Source organism: Capricornis sumatraensis, chromosome 2, assembly GCF_032405125.1.
Source record: "Capricornis sumatraensis isolate serow.1 chromosome 2, serow.2, whole genome shotgun sequence".
Classification (NCBI taxonomy): domain Eukaryota; kingdom Metazoa; phylum Chordata; class Mammalia; order Artiodactyla; family Bovidae; genus Capricornis; species Capricornis sumatraensis.
In genome coordinates this window covers 38,759,785-38,766,720 of record NC_091070.1, presented here as the reverse complement: position 1 = coordinate 38,766,720, position 6,936 = coordinate 38,759,785, and the positions used below count along the sequence as shown (strand labels likewise).

The window sequence follows — 6,936 nt, the reverse complement described above, 5'->3', positions numbered from 1 at the left end:
GCAGCACACCAGGCTTCCCTTTTCTTCATCATCTCCCAGAGGTTGCTCAAACTCATGCCCATTGAGTTAGTGATGCCATCCAACCATCTCATCTTCTGTCGTCCCCTTCTCCTCCTGCCTTCAATCTTTCCCAGCATCTGGGTTTTATCTAATCAGTTGGCTCTTTGCATTAGGTGGCCAAAGTATTAGAGCATCAGCTTCAGAATCAGTCCTTGCAATGAATATTAAGGGTTGATTTCCCTTAGGATTGACTGGTTTCATCTCCTTGCAATCCAAGGGACTCTTAAGAGTCTCCTCCACCACCACAGTTTGAAACCATCAATTCTTGCCAAAGATATGAGACATAAGAGATGTGGGTTCAACCCCTGAGTCAGGAAGATCCAGGCACTCAAGCTTCTTTGTAGCCCAACTCTCACATCCATACCTGACAACTGGAAAAAAACATAGCTTTGACTGTATGGACCTTTGTCAGCACAGTCATGTCTCTGCTTTTTAATACACTGTCTAGGTTTCAGAAATTAATCCATTTTAAATTTGAATTTATTTTATAGTATAATTTAGGGCATTAATTTTCCAAATGGTGAATTATTGACTCAATGACCTAAAGAGACCCCCAAAGTGCTTAATATACTCCAGAAAAGTAACATTACACTGGAGGAAAGTAGAACTTTTATCTAAATCAGCATGACTCACAGACAGACATATTTACATGTATATTAGATGAGCTAAAAGATCATGCTGCAGTTTACAGATGCTATCTACATAAACAAAGGGAATTGATGCCAGTCAATCCCTGCTAATGTACTATAAGCACAGGAATGACAGAGAAGACAATGGCCCATTTTCAATATCCCCCAGACCAGTTACAAGAGACTGAAAGGAATGGAGAGGGGCTTGGTGTTTGGAGGTTTGTTTTTCATGTACAGATGGTTTCCTCATCGTTATTTGTGGTACCACCTAAAACTTATCTGACTGGGAAGCAGATATCACTTCCTGTCTGCATGCTGCCTTGTACTGCAGTTTCATTCATTTCATGAGGTCTCTCCTGGTAAGCTATGAGCCTTTTTTTCTCCTGACTACAGGGCATCCTACGGTTAATGACAGACTGTAGCTGTCTCCTAGTCTATTATATTTTCTCAGTGACCAAAGCAAATCTACAATCATGTAAATGTGCCTTTTCCTTGCTGGAAACTGAAATCAGTTCCACACAGTTAATCATACCATAGTCTCGCCTATATAGTCAGAAACTGATATTCAGTCTTTCCTTAGTCTGCTCCAAACTCAATAACCCCAATGAGTTCAATGTTTCCTAGTCAACACACTAATTGTTTTCTTTTTTTTTTTTTAAACCCTCATTTCCTCTGGACCCTATCCAAACTCTCTATTTCTTAGATCAATAATAGGATTAACATGAATCTCACCACAATAGCAAATAAGAATAGAACCACATAAACTATACTGGGAGAAATCACTTCGTATTTCCAATGTTTGCATTTGAGAATTTGATTTGAAATGGTGAGCATGTGTTATTGACTCATTACCTTGCAATTTAGGCTATCTTTCAGTTCAGTTCAGTTCAGTTCAGTTGCTCAGTTGTGTCCGACTCTTTGCGACCCCATGAATTGCAGCACGCCAGGCCTCCCTGTCCATCACCAACTCCCAGAGCTCACTCAAACTCATGTCCATCGAGTCAGTGATGCCATCCAGCCATCCCATCCTCTGTCGTCCCCTTCTCCTCCTGCCCCCAATCCCTCCCAGCATCAGTCTTTTCCAATGAGTCAGCTCTTTGCATGAGGTGGCCAAAGTACTGGAGTTTCAGCTTTAGCATCATTCCTTCCAAAGAACACCCAGGACTGATCTCCTTCAGAATGGACTGGTTGGATCTCCTTGCAGTCCAAGGGACTCTCAAGAGCCTTCTCCAACACCACAGTTCAGCACTCAGCTTTCTTCACAGTCCAACTCTAACATCCATACATGACCACTGGAAAAACCATAGCCTTGACTAGACGGACCTTTGTTGGCAAAATAATGTCTCTGCTTTTGAATATGCTATCTAGGTTGGTCATAACTTTCCTTCCAAGGAGTAAGCATCTTTTAATTCCATGGCTGCAATCACCATTTGCAGTGATTTTTGATAGAAAACATTAGCTATGTTTATAAAATCTGACTGAAAGTATCATACCTGCCAATATTCAACTTCTACTTTCTTTCCCCAAAACAGTGTTCTGTTTTTTTCTTTTCTTACTTATTCCTGAATGAATTATATGGAATACAAAACTTGAAATATCAAGCTCAATAATTTATTCAGTTTCTGGGGAAATCCATATTTTAATTTCTGTAGGATTGTGTTCTAAGATATAATATCCACATTAAAGTGTATAGGGCTTCCCTGGTGGTTCAGCTGGTAAAGAATCTGCCTGCAATGTGGGAGACCTGGGTTCAATCCCTGGGTTGGGAAGATTCCCTGGTATTCTTACCTGGAGAATCCCCATGGACAGAGGAGCCTGGCAGGCTACAGTCCATGGTGTGGCAAAGAGTTGTACATGACTAAGTGACTAAGCACACACACACACTTTATATATATATATATATATATATCTTATTCCATATATATGCATATATGTATAAAATATTATAATACATTAAGAAAACTTTTAAAATAGTCAATAATCATAGTATCATGGAATCTCAGAGGTGGAAGAGCATTGTGTAGATTCCATTCCTTCAGAGGCACCAGCTTAGTTACCTTGATTAAAAAAAAAAAAAAATTATGAAACGGAGTCTTTAATGCCCAACAGAGCACTAAAAGGCAGCCAGGAGGCCATTGGGGAATTAGAGACTATGCATATCTCCACCCAGATAGAACATGAACTTTGGGCCACAATATCTTGAAAGAATGCTATATGTTGAACTCTGAGTAACAGCCTTAGAAACCAATCACATATAAACAAGAATGATTCCAGCTTGCCAACATCAATCATAATTCTTGGGAAACAATTTATGTAAACTTTCTCCATTAAAAAAAAAAAATAAACTTTTTGGTTTTTAACTCTTCTTGTGGTACATTTGAGTTTCTACCCAAATCTGTGTCTCTTGAATTGCAATTCCTGACTCCCAAATAAATGTTTTTCCCTTATCTTACAGCACTGCTTTTATTTCTATATCAACAAAAGGAGATGATAATCTTTGAATTTACAATTCAGCCCGACTCCAAGAATGTGAATTCTAGTGAGCTTGATAGAGATACCATAAGGAAATAATTTTTAAATGCCATCAAATATTATTCAAAAGATACATCAAATATATTCACCACAGAACTGATGACAGAGGAAATAATTATAAATTCCCTAACTAAAATTCCAAACACCAAGTGCATGATTAAATGCTTATATAGGAGTTGGCCATTTTTTTAACTTAATTGTGGGAAATTTTCCATGTTTAATTTTAGTAAAGCTTTTTTACAACATGTTTGTTTCTATAACACAGGTGCCGTGGAAACCACCACTAAAGCCGAGATGGAGAAAGAAAGGACTCATATTAACATCATCATTATTGGACACAAAGATTCAGGCGAGTCCAGCACTACTGGCCATGTGATCTACAAATGTGGTAGAATTGACAAAAGAACCATTGAAAAGTTTGAGAAGGAGGCTACTGAGATGGGAGAGATCTCCTTTACATACCCCTGGGTCTTGGGTAAACTGAACACCAACGGTGAGCTTGGTATCGTCATTGACAATTCCATGTGAAAATATAAGACCAGTAAGTATTACATGACCATCATCCATGGCCTATAACACAGGGAATTTAACAAAAACATGATTGATTATAGGCACATCTGATACTGATTCTCCTTATTGATTGCTGTTGCTGGTATTGTTGAATCGGAAGCTGGTATATACTAGAATGGGCAGATCTGTGAATGTGCCCATCTGGCTTACATGTGTGTGTGTGTGTGTGTGTGTGTGTGTGTCTGTGTGTGTATGTTAGTCGCTCAGTCATGTCCAGCTCTTTGCAACCCCATGAACTGTAGCCCACCAGGGTCCTCTGTCCACAGAATTCTCCAGGCAAGAATACTGGAGTGGGTTGCTAATCCCTTCTCCAGGAGATTTTCCCAACCCAGAAATCGAACTCTGGTGTCCTGCATTGCAGGCAGATTCTTCGCCGACTGAGCCACCAGGGAGGCCCTCTGTGGCTTACATGCTGGTCATGAAACAACTAATTGTTGGTGTTAATAAAATGGATTCCACTAAGCTACTATTTCAGCCAGAGAGATGAGGAAATCATTAACAAAGTCAGCACCTACATTAAGAAAATTGGCTACAACCCAGGCACAGTAGCATTTGTGCTAGTTTCTGGTTCGAATGGAGACAACATGCTGGAGTTAAGTACAGATATGTCTTGGTTCGTTACCCATAAATATATTAATGCCAGTGCTGAAATCTCTGGATTGCGTTCCTGCCCACCAATTCTTCTCATTAACAGGAATTTGGGTTATTCTTCCAGGATGTCTACAAAACTGGTGGTACTGGAACTGTCTCTGTGTGCTGAGTAGAGACTGCTGTTCTCAAACCTGGCATACTCGTTACCTTTGCTCCAAACGACGTTACAACTGAAGGTAAAGTCTGTTGAATCGCATCGTGAGCTTTGAATGTAGCTCTTCATGGGGCTAATGTAGACTTCAGTGTAAAGAATGTGACTGTCAAAGATATTCTTCATAGCACTGTGGCTGGCGATAGCAAAAATGACCCACTATTGGAAGAAGCTGGCTTCAACACTCCAGTGATTACCCTAAATCACCCTGGTCATATCAGTGCTGGCTATGCACCTGTTGTTGAATTGTCAGGTACCTCACATTGCTTGCGAGTTTGCTGAGCTGAAAGAGAAGATTGATCACCGCTCTGGTAAGAGGCTAAAAGATGGCCTCAAATTTTTGAAATCTGGTTGATGTGCTTCTTGGAAGCTTAGGTGTTAATAGCTTCTCTGGCTATCCATATTTGGCTATTTGTGACGTGAGATGGACCGCTGCTGTAGGTGTCATCAAATTTGTGGACCAGAAGGCTGCTGGAGCTGGTCAGGTCACTAAGTTTGCTCCGAAAACTGAGTAAGGTAAACGAATATTATCCCCAGTATCCGCCATCCTAGTCTTAAGCAGACAGTGGGAGAAGGTCTCAGAAGTGTTTCTCTCAACTGGCCTGTTTAATAGTAAAAGTTTGGTTAATAACAATGCATTGTAAAACCTGCAGAGGGAAAGGAGGGTGTTTTGTGGATCATTTGGTTATTTTTCTGTGGCAATTGTAAGTTGCTTGTTTTTAAAATCAGTGTTTTAATGAAAACAACTTGACCAAAAATCTTGAATTTTGAGATCCTTTAAAACAAAATTTAATGAGAAAATTCAGTGTAAAAAAATAAAATGCATCTATACCTATAAGATTATCCTTCCCAAAATCAAAATAAAAAGAAGATATGTAGATACATGGATAAATATATACACATTTAGAAATGTAGAAAAATAACTGAAGGTAATCAGTTGATAGCAGTAATTATCTCTTAATAGTTACAGGTGTTTGTTTTCTAAAATTCTGTTTTCCTTTTTAAACCATGCGTGTACACTTTTAGTTTGAAATTAAGCTAGTTTTTAGAATTTTGTGAATCTGTAAAATTAATCATTAGTCTTCTTTTGTATTCCTTAGCCTGATTTCTTTCAAGCTAAAGTATTTGATTTCACAGCTAACCTGAGTCACTACCCATGGCAGATTCATGTTGATGTATGGCAAAACCAATACAATATTGTAAAGTAATTAACCTTCAATTAAAATAAATAAATTTATATATATTTTTTTTTAAAGCAATACATAAAATAAAAGCACCCTCCACTCTTAAAATTGCTATTTCTCCATGTATGACATCAGAAAAATATCTGACCTGCACAAAGACAAAAAGATAAATATGAAATCTTGGAAATGTGAGGAAAGTGAGCTGCTTCAGGATTTAGAGAGGCTAAAAATAAAACAGGAAGTCCAAGGAAGCTTCTACAGACTCCTAATTTGGTCAAGGTAAAGGGTACATGAAAACCACAGGGATTACAGTGAAGACACCTGAAAAAACATGTTTCATTCCGGTGATTAAGATAAACATCAACAGAGATAAGTCATGTAGATAGCATGTACTCCTTATATAAAGTGTTGAAAGTGGCACCTCACCTCTTTGATCTTCTTCCCCCAAACCCATAACCTCGGTCTAATCATGAGGAACAAATCATATGAATCCCAGTTGAGGGACATTCTTCAAAATGCCTGACTAGTAATCCTCAAAACATAAAGTCATTGAAAATAAGTCTGAGAAACTGTCAGAACCAAGAGGTCCTAAGGACACACGATGGCTAAATGCAATGTGGTATCAAGAATGGGATACTGAAACAGAGAAAGGAAATGAAGTTTAAAAGAAAAATGGAAATTTGAATACAGTATAGAATTTAGTAAATAATGAGATTAATGTATCAATATTGGTTCAGTAGTTATAATATGTACCATAATAAACAAAGTTTTAATAATAGGAAAAATAGGTGTGGAGTATATCAGAAGTCTCTATACTATCTTTCATAACTTTTATATAAGTCTCACTTAAGTCAGTTCACTTGCTCAGTCATGTCTGACTATGTGACCACATGGACTGCAGTACGCCAGGCTTCTCTGTTCATCACCAACACCCAGAGATTACCCAAACCCATGTCCATTGAGTCCATGATGCCATCAAACCATCTCATCCTCCATCATCCCCTTCTCCTCCTGCCTTCAATCTTCCCATCATCAGGGTCTTTTTCAAAGAGTCAGTTCTTCACATCAGGTGGCCAAAGTATTGGGATTTCAGCTTCAGCATCAGTCCTTCCAATGAATATTGAGGACTAATCTCCTCTAGGATGGACTGGTTGGATCT

At 38.6% G+C, this 6,936-nt stretch overlaps 1 pseudogene; it reads left to right on the top strand.

The window, feature by feature from the left end:
• The first annotated feature begins 3,515 nt into the window (after positions 1-3,515).
• Positions 3,516-5,108, top strand: LOC138096223 (elongation factor 1-alpha 1 pseudogene; annotated as a pseudogene).
• The last annotated feature ends 1,828 nt before the right edge of the window (positions 5,109-6,936 follow it).